The sequence below is a fragment of the Acomys russatus genome, chromosome 29 (assembly GCF_903995435.1).
Source record: "Acomys russatus chromosome 29, mAcoRus1.1, whole genome shotgun sequence".
Taxonomy (NCBI): domain Eukaryota; kingdom Metazoa; phylum Chordata; class Mammalia; order Rodentia; family Muridae; genus Acomys; species Acomys russatus.
In genome coordinates this window covers 4,703,795-4,717,330 of record NC_067165.1, presented here as the reverse complement: position 1 = coordinate 4,717,330, position 13,536 = coordinate 4,703,795, and positions in this window count along the sequence as shown.

The window sequence follows — 13,536 nt, the reverse complement described above, 5'->3', positions numbered from 1 at the left end:
GTAATGTAGAAGGAAGGACATTCATTTATTCTTTTTGATGGGAAAGATATTAGAAAGAAAGAATGTGTTCCTAAAATTAGATACAGCTTTGATTGCTTAAATGTTTGTGAAATAAATTTTTGTGTCACCTTTGGATAACTGTTTACAGTGATTGTTGGTTACCCATAATCCATCTTGATACAAATTATAACAAACATTGGTTGCTCTTTCTAAAGGTATCTCAATGTTTCTCTATTTTCACGTGCAATGTGGATTTGTATTACACTTTTGCCCCTCCCTGTTCCTTGGCACTGGCAAATGCTGTTGGCTAGCCTAAGAAGTAGTATTTCCCCATTCCACCTTTGGTAGTTTTGTTTTCAGTTATATGCATGCCAGTAGCTAGACAGGGCAAGGTGTGTGCTAACAATGCTTCGTTTTGCAGGAGACCCTAGTGGGTTTTCCCGGCTTCCGTCAGGGAATGCTGCCGTCAAATGGCAGTCAGAGGACCCCTGTCTCAGTGTGGAGGGCCCAAAAGTGGACGGGTCATTTTGCAAGTGCAGTCTTGGAGGAGGAGTGCTTGGGAACGGAATCTGCTTCCCTAAGTTATGGGTGTGTAAAGTTAGACAGCAGCCTCACTGGTCAGACTTGGTGGTGACAGACCTGAGTCTGAACTCTCTCTCTCTTCTCCTAAGAGGAGTTTCTCCTTGGGCAAGATAGGAAAGTTCCCTAAGCCCCAGTCTCCTCGGCTGAGCAGTGGGGTTAAAAATTTTAGCCTTGTACAATAGCTATGGGGCTGTCTGAGATAAGCTCACCAAGCAATGACAAGGAACGGTGTATGCTCCATAAAGCCAGTGTCAGAGCTCCAGAAATGGCACTGGTTTTGACCTCTGGGTGTGGTTTCTTACAATGTCACGCTGGTCATCTGGCCCACAAAGGACTGGGAGGGCAGTAGGCAACAAGAAGGAGGAAAGAGCATCCAGGGACGCTGGCCTGAGAAGTCCACAAGCACAGCCAGCTAGGCTCAGACAATGGAGGTCTTCCTGTCTCTGTCTGTCTGTCTGTCTTCCTTCCTTCCTTTCTTTTTTTTTTTTTTCCTTAGGTTTTGAGGCAGAGTTTCATTGTGTAGCCTTGGCTGTCCTAGACTCACTTTGTAGACCAGGCTGGCCTAGAACTCATAGCCATCTGCCTGCCTCTGCCTTCCCAAGTGCTTGGATTAAAGGCGTGCGCCACCACATCCAGTTGTCTCAGTGTCTTTAAATGGAAGGTGCTCAAGGGAGTTTGTGTGGCCCTGTGTGTCCCCTTCTCTATTAATGAAGGACAGAGAGGAGATTTCAGAAGGTTTGCCCCATCTGGCAGGCCACTTACGGGGGAGTGGCAGCATGTAAGCCATCTATTGCCCCATCTCTGTATCCCCAGACAGCCCCTAACTCTTTCTGCAGTCATAATCGTAATTGTCAGGGTTCTCTGGGGAGACAGAACAAATGGGATGAAAAGCTGTGAATTTATGAAGTCAGCTTCAAAATAGTAACCTCAGTGGAATTGTGCTGGAGAGCTGAGACCCTTGGAGTTACTCAGTCCATAAGGCTGGCGCCTCAGAGGTTGGAATAGCCCCACAGTGGCTGTCTCTCTCACTGGGGATGTGAGGAGGACAACCAGGGATGGCTCAGCCTATAAGGCTAGGTGCCTCAGTGGTCCCCAATCTGGTGCTGGGAGTGCAAAAGATTTCTGTAGAAGCGCTGGTCCCTAGTCCACCATGGGCTTGGAAATGCTGGTTCTAGGATCAATGAAGCAGCAACAACAGGGAAAATCAGTGCAGGAGGGGAGGCCCCCCCTTAAGAGAAGGAGAGGTACTCTTCCATCAGCATGCCCCTTTTATCCAAGGCAATCTGGATGGTTTTTCAGGTGAGGCTTCCTATTCAGGTGATTCTAATGTGTGGCAAGGTGACATTAAAACCAACCATAACAATAATTTTATACCACATACTCTATTGAGGATTTTACATGGATTCGTTTGTTTTGTTTTATTTTGTTTTTTTGATACAAGGTTTCTCTGTGTAGCCTTGGCTGTCCTAGACTCACTCTGTAGACCAGGCTGGCCTCGAACTTACAGTAATCCTCCTGCCAATGCCTCCAGAGTGTCTTATTAACTCTTAACCCATGGCTTTTATTCATCTGTGTTTTCCTGATGACGAACTCGGTACAGAGAGGGCAAGTAATGTGCCTGGCAGCCTGTAGCTGTTAGTTGGGGGCTAGTCTCCTTTCTAGCGTCCATAGCCTAGTCTAAAAGCTTTCTGAGCACAGTTGTACTATCTTAAGCATTTTTAAATCCTCAAGGCCCCAAGGGCCTTCAGACCATGTCTGTTGTACTGTTGAATTCACTGGTTCTAGTTAATCGTAGACTTACTTGGGAGGTTTGAAAATGTATGCTCATGCCTGGTGTCAGCCTCAGAGCCTGTGCTGGCTCTGCCTCTTGGCCTGCAGGCAAGGGTTCAAACCACAGGGCAGAGTTTTATGCCCAGTCCTTCATTCTTCCCCCAGAGGCAATCCTTAGTCGTTATTCTCCTCCTGGGCACTAGGGGGTGCTGTCGGCCAGCCTAAGAAAGAAGGAGCATTTCTCCTAGCCTAGGTTTGATGTTTTTGTTTTCAAATTTGTCATGTGTTTCTTCCCAAGAACTCGGTGGAGGACTGCGGAGATGGACAGTGACCTGAGCCCTGAGCCACCCTGTCTTGGCTCCTTCCTGCCCCTGGCCCCCGCGCCCCCGTCCTTTCTCCCCCTTCATGTTAATCAATGCTGCTTCAGCAGGAAGACACAAACAACTTTTGGAGAGCCTGACACCCTTCCCCCAACTCCCGCTGTGTGCATGTGTGTGTGTGTGTGGGGGGGGGGAGATTGACTTGTGGGTATGTTTGTGCACACCTGTGGAGGCTAGAGGAAGCCATCCGGTGTCCCACTCCATCTTTTCTCACTATCCTAAGGTGGGGTTTCTCACTGTACCTGAAGCGAGGCTGGCAGCCATCGCGCCTGCCCAGAGAGCCTCTGGTCTCTACACCCTACTCTACTTGGGCTCTAGGTACATATGGACACATAGTTGTTGTTTTTCTCCGGAAGGCTGAGGATTTGAACTTGGGGCCTCATGCTTGTGCCCAGCAAGCACCCACCGTGACTCAGTGAGCCATCTCCCCAAGCCCTGCACTTTCTTTCCAATCACCTTCCACCAGCATTTTGTCCTTGTTTCGGAGGAAGGCGTTCAAAAGCAATCACACAAAGCAAGGTGTGCTAAGTAAAATAATGGGCCCCCAGGGACGTCCCCTCCTTAGTCCCTGGAATATGAGATTATGGGACCCTGAGTTGCCCAGGGGACTTTGTGGGTATGGCTAAGAATTCACCAGAGCTGTAAGCAGCCACAGGGTCTTTAACAGCTGGCTGAGGGATGTAGGTTAAGGGAACATGGAGGCAGGGTCACTGTGGCATGTGACGGTGTTGTTCCTCTGGCTGGCGAGACAGAGGCCGCCAATGGCGGAAGGGAGAGCGTGGCTTCAGAGAAAGGGAGACTGGTTTCTTCCTAGCACTTCAGAGAGGCTAATGCCTCGAGATAAGCCAGGGAAGCTATTTCTGGGCGTAGGACCTCCTAAGCAATGAGAGTATACATTCATAATCCTTGGTGTTTTACCACTGACTCTGTCGTAGTTTGTCCTAGCAGGCACGGGCAACTGACACATGACGGGAACCTTAAGCTGTGTCTGCTGTGGCAGCCGTCACTGCTGGTCTACCTGAAGGTCACCAGTAGTGCCCCCTCCTTTGCTTTCTCCCCAAGAACCCTTCCTGTACACTGGGATGGCTCACGGAGCCCTAAGGACAATCAGTGGGAGAGAGATTCTCCCTACTTAGTAAAAGAAGAAAAAGCATTCAGTGGGAGCTCACATTCTCTCTCTCCCGAGATTCTCCTCCTGCCCGAGTCCCTTAAAACTACATCTGGAGACTGTGATGTCTAGAAGCGCAGCTGGCCGTGGGACTATGGGTCCACTTTCAACCATCCCTTTGACTCAAAACCACTCTTGGGTCAACTCAGTATAGACCCTCAACCCTAGTGTCTCATTTCACCGTCTAAAACATGTTCCCAGTTACACAACTTCCTCCACGGGACCACATTAAACAACAAATATTTACTGAGTGCCCCAGGCTCCAGGCTGAGCAGGGGGATGGAGACAGGAATTAGGCAACCCTGTGCTGGAGGCTTCATGGTCTGTGTTAATTGGATCTTTGTGGGTTGTAAGTGCCAGAAATCTAGTTTTGCAGCTAGAGACAGGAAACACATTTAAGGTACCTAGCACGGTTCCTACTAAACGCATTGCAATCATCAGGGGACATGCCAACGCGAGACTTTCACATGGTTTTCATCTTCACAAGGAACCTGAAACTAACAAGACTACAATGATTACATTCTGCCTATAAGTTAGCAAGAAGAGCCTCAGATTGGGAGTTAGTTTCTTGGTGGCATCAAAAAGCTTTGGTGACAAGGCCTTGGAAAGGTTTCCCATATCTGCTGTGGCCCCTTTTCCCTCCTTACAGGGGCACAGATCATGGAATGGCAAAACAGGTAAGAACCATTAGAGAAGCAGAGGCCATGCCTGTAATCCCAGCACTTTGGGAGGCACAGGCAGACGGATCTCTGTGAGTTCGAGGCCAGCCTGGTCTACAAAGTAAGTCCAGAACAGCTAAGGCTACACAGAGAAACCCTGTCTTGAAAATCAAACAAACAAAGGAAAAAATCGAGGGGGCAGGGGGCGGGGGGAAGAACCCTTAGAGATTGTCTAGCTCAGAAACAGCCTTAGGCTTTGCCTATTTCCTGGCCCTGAGGACAGTTGCCTGTGGATCAGTGTTGTGACTTTATCTTGAGATGATGCTGTGACTGGTCCGCAGGGTCTGCATGGCTTTCGGGTGGTATCTCTTCCTCTGCAGCATATGTGGCGTGTCCTTGCTACATATTTCATCTTGGCGTTTCCACATGTAACCGACAAGGAAACTGCATTTCTGAGCCTAGAACTAACAACGCCACACAGTGTACCAGGTACATAGCTGGGATAATATGTTTTTCTTATTTACAGACTAGCTCCCAAGACCAAAGGCTGTGCTAGAGAGTTTAGCCTCTATTTCTTTTATTTTTTTTATATGAATCAGTTAGTTAATGAATGAACCACTGTGCATATATGTGTGCACACACATACTGTGACACATGTGTAGAGGTCAAAGGACCACTTAGGGGAATTAGTTCTCTCCTTCCACATGTAGGGCCTGGCAGCAAGCATCCTTACCCGCTGGCCATCTTGCTGCCTCTCAGCTTCCCTTTCTTACTTTGATAGGCTTTTCATTGCCTAACTGGAATTCTAGAGGCAACTTGGAGCATTGAAGATGACAGTTGCTAGCCTCAGCTGGGTGGTTTGGGATTACAAGGAAATCTTGTCTTAGACCTCGTTCCCTGGCTCAACAAAACTGAACAGTTGAAAGCTGGGAACAGCCTTGGCTAAAAGTTGTCAAAGAAATGTCAGTTAAGATAGTGAATTTGTGAGAAACACGCTGGCGGAGGATGCTCTGAGCCCCGCGCGGGCTGCTCGCGGTGGGAAGTGGGCGTCTCAGGTGCATGGCTGCAAGGGAAGAATGGCTGGACTGGGATTCTTCTGGAATCTGGAAAGAAAAGGAAGCGAGTGTTTCAGCTATCGAGCTGCAGAACTGACAAGGCTCGCTCCTTCGCGCATGTGATATGGCACTTGAAAGAGCCCCACTCCTCACAAGCATTTGGCCATTTGTGAAGGTGGGTAGGCTGCCCTCAGGTTCCCAAGGATAAGCTGAAGCATTGGCTGCTTTGGATTTGTTGGAAATTCAGTGACTCAGGCTGACACCGGGGCATGAGTGCTCTGTAATTACAGAGCAGCTTGCAAGTGACCAGTAAGACAGGAGAGCTCCACTTGTCTTAGCAATGGTGTGAATTCTTTTTGCACTCTTCAGACAGAGCCTGGTGTGTGTGTGTGTGTGTGTGTGTGTGTGTGTGCGCGCAACCTGGTGGTCAGAAACCTGAATGTATGACCACTGTGTTTCTTGAGAATTGTGGGTTCATTCATGTGTGGAGAAATAAATGTATGGAAGGTAGGTTGGTACCACTGAGGCTCTCAAGTGGCCGATTAAGGCGGTTGGGCATGGTCCTGTGGGCTGTGAAGGCGCTCCCTTCTCTCTGTGGATGCCTCCATGGCCGTTGCCCTGTGCCTGGCGTAGCTGTTCCACCGTCACACCCTCTTTGGAGAGTGTGTATATATTACAGCCCCCACCCGCCTTTCCATTTTCTTTTGAAAATTAATCAAAAGTTATTTAAGAGCCTCTTTTTGGCCTTGTAAATTCCAGAGTCACTCTTGCCTAGAGCTTGGCTCAGGGCCCGTGAAGGTGCCGAGGGGCAGTCTTTGGCCCAGCTGACTGGCCTAAAGCTCCTGCCAGGCTGTCCCTGGGGGAAAGTTCTCTTTGGCCTTGCTGCCTGACTCCACAGGCCCCTGAATAGACCGTGTGATTGTAGACACTCCTGTGGGATCTTTCTGGAGAAAAGCAGATTGATGAATGAGAGTCCCAAGCCGCTCAGTCAGGCCGACATGGGAGCAGCTTCCCCATGCCCAGGCATGCAGTTATCATTGATGCCACAGGGCCTGCCTGGACTTCTCTCTGGCTTCTCACGTCAGAGCAAAGGCCGTGTTGGGCTCTGGATGATTGCTCGGCCTTTGGCTAAGCAGTGGGTATGCTGTGATGGATCCAGCATGGCTGGGTTATTCCTCAGTGTGGCGGCCCCGTAGATTCCATTAGATACAGTGGCGCCTACCTGCTGCTTTTTTAGTCTTTATAAGAATTGTTCATATCTGTGAGCTCATTAAATTCTCGCACAAAGCTGGGTGTGGTGGCACATGCCTTTAATTCCAGCACCCAGGAGGCAGATGCAGGTGGATCTCTGTGAGTTCGAGGCCAACCTGGTCTACAAAGCAAATCCAGGACAGCCAAGGCTACACAGAGAAACTCTGTCTTGAAGAACAAACAAACAAACAAACAAACAAACAATTCTCACACAAAAATCCTGGGAAACACAAGTTGTTTTCTGAACTTGAACAATCAGCCTCTGAGACCGTCTCTTAAGAGCTTGGGTCAACCCTCACTGTACTAAACTCATTTCTTCCCTTGAAAACAAGAATCTGGGTGAAACTAGATTTTAAAAGACCACCTAGCTGACCTTGGGGGAAGGCTCATGGGTTCTGTTTTCTCTGGTTTCTCAGAAGCAGCAACGGGAGCACATGAGGAAGGAAGAGACATTGAATGGAAGCCCTTTCAGTCCAGAGACCAGGACTGGCCATGTCCTAGGCAGCTGCTCAGATGCTGCTCCTGTTGCTCCATGCCTTGTTGGCATCTGACACTCCACTCCATCTTTAAGAATAGGCCTTTTCTCACAGATTCAGGCACACTGCCTGCCTCCTGCTGTGAGCTTGCTCAGTTCACCATACTAGTTGGGCAGCCAATGAACGGACTAGAAGATGTTGGTGGGGGTGCCCACTGTGATCTTGGGGCTGGGTCTCTCTTGGCACTAGCTGACAGACAGAGTGATCATTCCTGTTAAATATGTTTTTTTTTTTTTTCCTTTCTAACTTCTGTCCAGTGAGGACTTTTTCAGAGTAAAATCTCCATACTCTGTAGAGTCTGTTTTTAGTGTTCTGGATCTGAAGCAAATGATTCTGGCCAACTTAGAACCCACTCTGGAGCAAGCCTGGCCTACTCTGTGTCCCTTGTCCACGGTGGTTAGAGGCGGTGCCTGAGTTCATCCCGTGGGCCAGGAGATTTTGTTGGGTCCTGTAGAAATTGAATTGGGCGTGTGAAGCTACGTGAAAGAGATGATGCTCACAGACACCATTGTGTCATAAGCAACAATGATTACTGCAAATCCTGGCGGAAGCAGAAAAGGGGAATGCTCCTGGAAAGCATCGTACCTACGACAGCTTCATTCTGGTTTCTCCATTAGAACTGGGCTAGTCTTAAAGGAGTGGGCAGGAAGCCTGCAGGCCTCTGTTCTGGTCAGACGTCTTTTGCTTGATGCATGTGTTTATATTGTTAAAATGGACTCTGGTTTGTCAGGGACATCAAGAAATAGAGTCAGTCAGTCAGTCTTCTGTCTGTCTGTCTGTCTGTCTGTCTGTCTGTCTGTCTCTCTCTCTCTCTGTATATTAGGGTTCAAACATGACTCCCAAAATAGATGTCTCGGAAACTTAATCCTACTGCAACAGTGTTGAGAGGTGGGAACTCTGAGGAGCTACTGGGGCCTGAGGTGTCTCCTGTGCCTACCCCTGAGGAGCTCCTGTGTCCTCACAGATGGATTAATGCTGATGACAAAAGAGCTTTAATTATATGAATTCTGTCCTCAGTGTTCTGCCTTCTGCCGTGGGATGACCCAGCAAGCAATCCCCTCATTAGGATTCACCCTGTGACCTTGGGCTTTGCAGCCTTCAGAACTGTTAGCAGTAAGTTTCTGTTTCTTGTCAATTATCCAGAATCATGTATTATGTCATTGATCCAAAAAATGGACTGAGTTAGGGGTGTGTACAGCTCGGGGCAGGGTAAAGGGGTAGAGGGAGGGAGGGAGGGGGAGAGTGGAGGGAGAGAAAAAGGAAGGAAGGAAGGAGGGAGGGAAGAAAATTAGTAACTGTTGATGTGTCCAAAGTCTCTATAGCCCACCAGTAATGCAGCTCAGGTAGAAGCACAGGAGTGTTTGTGTTGTCTAAAGGCAGAACTACTTCTTTAGGGACTCTGTGCCTTTGCTTCTAGGACTTTCAGGAAATTTCCTGAGATCTGCCTACATCATAAAGAACAATTCGCTTTCATTAGAATCTATTGCTTGAAAACACTACAATACCCTCACAAACATCTCACAGCAATTTCCACATTAGTGTTTGCCTGAACATCTGGGCATCATAGCTTAGCCAGTTGCCACATAGGTCGGTCAACATGATGCCCTCTATAATGTGCTCCTGCCTGCGTCTTCCGACGGGTGGCTGTCGACTTTATCTGTGCACCCTCTTGGATCTAGCTGGACTTGCTTTGGCCGTTGGAGAAACAGCAGAGCTGTGCTCTAAGACTTAGGAAGCATTTAAAAAGGCTTTGCTTTCATTTGGAGAAAACAGATGTACCAGGCAAAAAAGCCCAGAGACCGTGTGCATGGAGAGAGAGAGAGAGAGAGAGAGAGAGAGAGAGAGAGAGAGAGAGAGAGAGAGAGAGAGAGACTCAACGGAAGTAGACACTTCTCAGAGTAGAGAGTGGGCCTCACAGGGCCCTGTAGCATCCTTGATCCTCAGAATTGGATACAAGGAGATTGATGGTGTTTAAATCACTAGGATTAATGGTGGTCTATATGCATAAAATTGGTAGGGGAGCATATTCAATTTTAGCTGATACATGAAATGACAAGGTTGGTTCCCATAAATTCACAAATACTGAGTAAACAGTTTTTTTCAGTAAATACTTGGGACATTTTTCTGAATTAGAAACAGCCTGTGTTTGGATCCAGGCTTGGCTCTGGTGTCTGAGCTTTCTGGATATTGGCTCCCAAAGCTGTTGAAACAAATGTACACTCTCATGAGTGTTAACGGAGACAACGGATGCCAAGCACGGGTGTCATGGGGTGGGGTACTCAACGTGTGGTGGCTGTCTATTTACTTTTACTAGTGCAAAGACCCTTGCTCACGAGATGATCACAACTTAGCAGGGAAACATAAGTAACCACACTACAGAGTACAGGTGAGGGAGTGCAGGATTCCTTTCAGGCAGTGAAGTAATGTTGACCTAGGAACAGAACAAGAGGAAAGACGTTCATTTGGCCAGCGATCTAGGCAATAGGAAGTCTCCCTAGCTGAGGCTTATGCATCACTAACTTCTTTTAATATTTTGTTTTACAAGACAATTTCTCTCAGTCTGAAGCCCATGTTAGCTTGGCTTCTACAATGTAGCTCAGGTTGGCCTCGAACTCTTGATCCTTCCTGCGTCCCAAGTGCTGGGATTATAGACATGAACCACCACATCTGGCTTCATGGCTGGGTTCCATACTTTGTTTGGCCAGCTCTTCTAATTAAGAAAACAAGCCAGGGAAATCAGAGTTGGGATAATAAAGTGGGAGACCCTTAAGGGGGAAGTCTTCCTCATGGCCTTACTAGAGATTGGACCAGGTGAGGAGGGAAATCACGATCTGATATTTATTCTTTTTGTTTTCTCTTCCTTCCTTCCTTCTCTTTCTTTCTTTCTTTCTTTCTTTCCTTCCCTCCCTCCTCCTCTCTTCTCTTCCTCCTTCTTGTTTTGTTTTGTCTTTTGAGACAGCGTTTCTCTGTGTTAGGAGCCTTGGCAACAGTGGCCTCAAACTCACAGAGATCCGCTTGCCCCTGCCTCCCAAGGGCTGAGATTGAATGCATGTGCCACCACGCTTGGCCTGGCAATCACTCTTTCTAAGGTCTTCAGCCCCTCAGTATCCTAGTTATGAGCATGAACAAGGGCCTACTGTGTTGCATTATTGAGCCATTGTCCAGGCCTGGCCTCTAGCCAAATACACTCAGCTGTTCACTCTTGGATCCTTCTGGGTCAGCTAGTGTCTTGCTCCCATAGACAGTCTAGCTGTGGAGAGTAATGGATGTGGCCCTTGGCTATGGCTCCACAGCCCTTCTCAAGTTAGTGATATACTGCCTTCACCTCAACTGCACCGTGGATTTGTTATGTTTCTTCAGTTCTCTGTGCTGTCTCCTGACTGAGGCTGGAGCTGAATTTACCTCAGAGGATGAGGAACAGATCACTACTGAATCTTTTTTTTTTTTAAGATTTATTTATTTATTATTATTACATATACAGTGCTCTGCCTGCATGTACACCTTCATGCCAGAAGAGGGCATCAGATGACATTATAGATGGTTGGAGCCACCATGTGGTTGCTGGGAATTGAACTCATGTCCTCTGGAAGAGCAGTCAGTGCTCTGAACCTCTGAGCCATCTCTCCAACCGCACTACTGCATCTTGGGGCAATGTCAGCAGTCACGGAAGTGACAAAGACATCATGGAAGTCTTGCTTCAAAGAATTGGCCTTTCTTCTGCCAGAGGAGATACCACACGAGGCTTGAGTGGCTCCTTCAGCCTCAGCCTTGTTCCCTCAGGCTGGTCGGTTGCCGGGGCATACCTAAGATAGGATGACACGCCCAAGAGACAAGTCCTTCCGGTACCAGGCTTTTCTTTCTAAAGGCTTCATAGCCAATCTCTGGTTTTCTGCCTCTCATGATTCAGCCCCTTCTAGTTGGGGGTGGTGGCGAGGCCATGGGTGCAGGATTCCCCTGGGCCTTGCCGTCCTCTGACAGTCTGGTTCACACATGAGTTCACACTGGGAGAATGTTCATAAATGCCCAGCCTCCTGGTCAGCTCCAAATTCTCTATTTCTGTGCCAATGGCCTTCAAGGTAGCCCATTTCCCATTTGTTGCTCCCTGTGCTGGACTTCCCTCGCCTTTTAATTAAAGTCTTCCCTGAGAAGTATTTGGAAGATGTAGTGCGTGCTCCCTCCAGCTGACTGTCCAGTGTGTGTCTGGATGCTCATGTGGTTTTGTTTACAGAGTCTGTCCTGGGTCAGACATGTCTTCTTTAATGGGGATCATTGAAAAATATTATATTTATTTCAGCAGGGCACTGAGACTGGGTGGTTGTGCAATGACACAAGTGAGGAGAGCTCAGAGGATGACTTGTGGGAGTTAGTTTTCTCCTTCTCCACCATATGGGTCCTGGGGACTGAATTCAGGGCAACAGGCTTGTCTGTAAGCACTCTCACTTGCTGAACCATCTCACCAAACCCAGGCTCATTTTTTTTTTCCTTCTTAAAACTTCTGTGGATTTTTCCTCCCATATTGGCCTAAGCCTGATTTCTCCTATCTGGCTTAAGCTATTACTGATGATTTTCTTGTTAATAAATAAATAAATAAATAAATAAATAAATAAATAAATCGGAGAGCACCTAGTTTGGTGTTACAGTTGCAAATAGTCAGACTTACTAAGAACCACAGGAAGGCCTTCCTCAAACTTGAACAAAAGCAACCCATGGGAAGGAGAAGCAGACCCCCTGCCTGCAGAAATACAAGGTCACAAGGGGACAATGAAGCAAGCTCTGGAGTGAGGGCGAGTTTCAGTGAAATCCCTACAAGACCCATTAGCATCAGGTCAAATGACTCGATGAAGAGAAGCTAGTCTGAAATTGCAAGGGACTAACACAGATGCTGGTCATTTATTAATATTATCAATGAGTTCTTAGAATCTTGTCTCCAAGGACTTGAGATAGATAGATAGATAGATAGATAGATAGATAGATAAGAAAAATCTGGAGGTTGATGAGAGAAGGGAGGGGGATGAAAAGCAAATGGTGAGAGAAAATGGAGGAGGAGAGCCACTAGCACTCGGGAGGCAGAGGCAGGCAGATCTCTGTGACTTCAAGGCCAGCCTGGTCTACAAAGTGAGTCCAGGACAGCCAAGGCTACACAGAGAAACCCTGTCTTGAAAAACAAACCAACCAACAAACCCCCCAAAACCAAAAAAAAAAAAAAAAAAAAAAAAAAAAAAAAACCCAAAAGCCAAAACAAACAAACAAAACCCCAAAAAACAACACAAAAAACAGACTGAAAATTGTTCATTTCCACCAGCTGCTGTGTCACCAGACTGTAGCCTCAGTACTTGGGTGGCTGAGGCAGGAGGATTACAACTTTGGGGCCAGCCTGAACTTGCCACAGAAGACCTTGTCTCAAGTAAACCTAAGCAGACAATTTACTGTCTCAGTTTCTGAGAATTTGCTGCTTTTTGTTGTGAAAGAGGATTTCTGGGCCAAAGGAGGCAACAAGACGACTTACTCCAGTTCCTCTTTCTACCTCAGGCCACTTTCTCTGGGATTCATAGTGAAGGGAACTGTGGTCCAGAGAATGAGGGATCATTCTAGGACCCTGTAATGAGAGGGAGACGAATCTGTATTAAGACACTGCCCTCAGGACTCCTGGATCCAGGGTCTTTTCTCACTATGCATCTTTCCCCTTTTCTTGGCCAGAAGCACTCCTTAAAATAGTTTTTCCCTTTGAAAATTTTATGCCTATGGGTGGCCTGCAGTGCCTGTGGAGGCCTGAAGAGGGCACCAGATCTCCTAGAACTAGAGTTACAGCCTGTTGTGAGCTGCTGGGTGGGTACTGGGAATTGAATTGACTTGAACTCAGGTCCTCTGGAAGAGCAGCCAGTGCTCATAACTACAGAGCCATCTCTAGCCCCTGCTCAGGAACATTCTTAATCCAATAAGAATAAAGTAGCAGGGTGTAGTGGCCCACACCTTTAATCCCAGCACTCGGGAAGCAGAGACAGGCAGTATTGCTGTGAGTTTGAGGCCAGCCTGGTCTACAAAGCGAATGCAGGACCGCCAAGATAATATGGAGAAACCTTGTCTCGAAAAAAACCAAAAAACCAAAATACCAAACCAACCAAACAAACAAAAGTG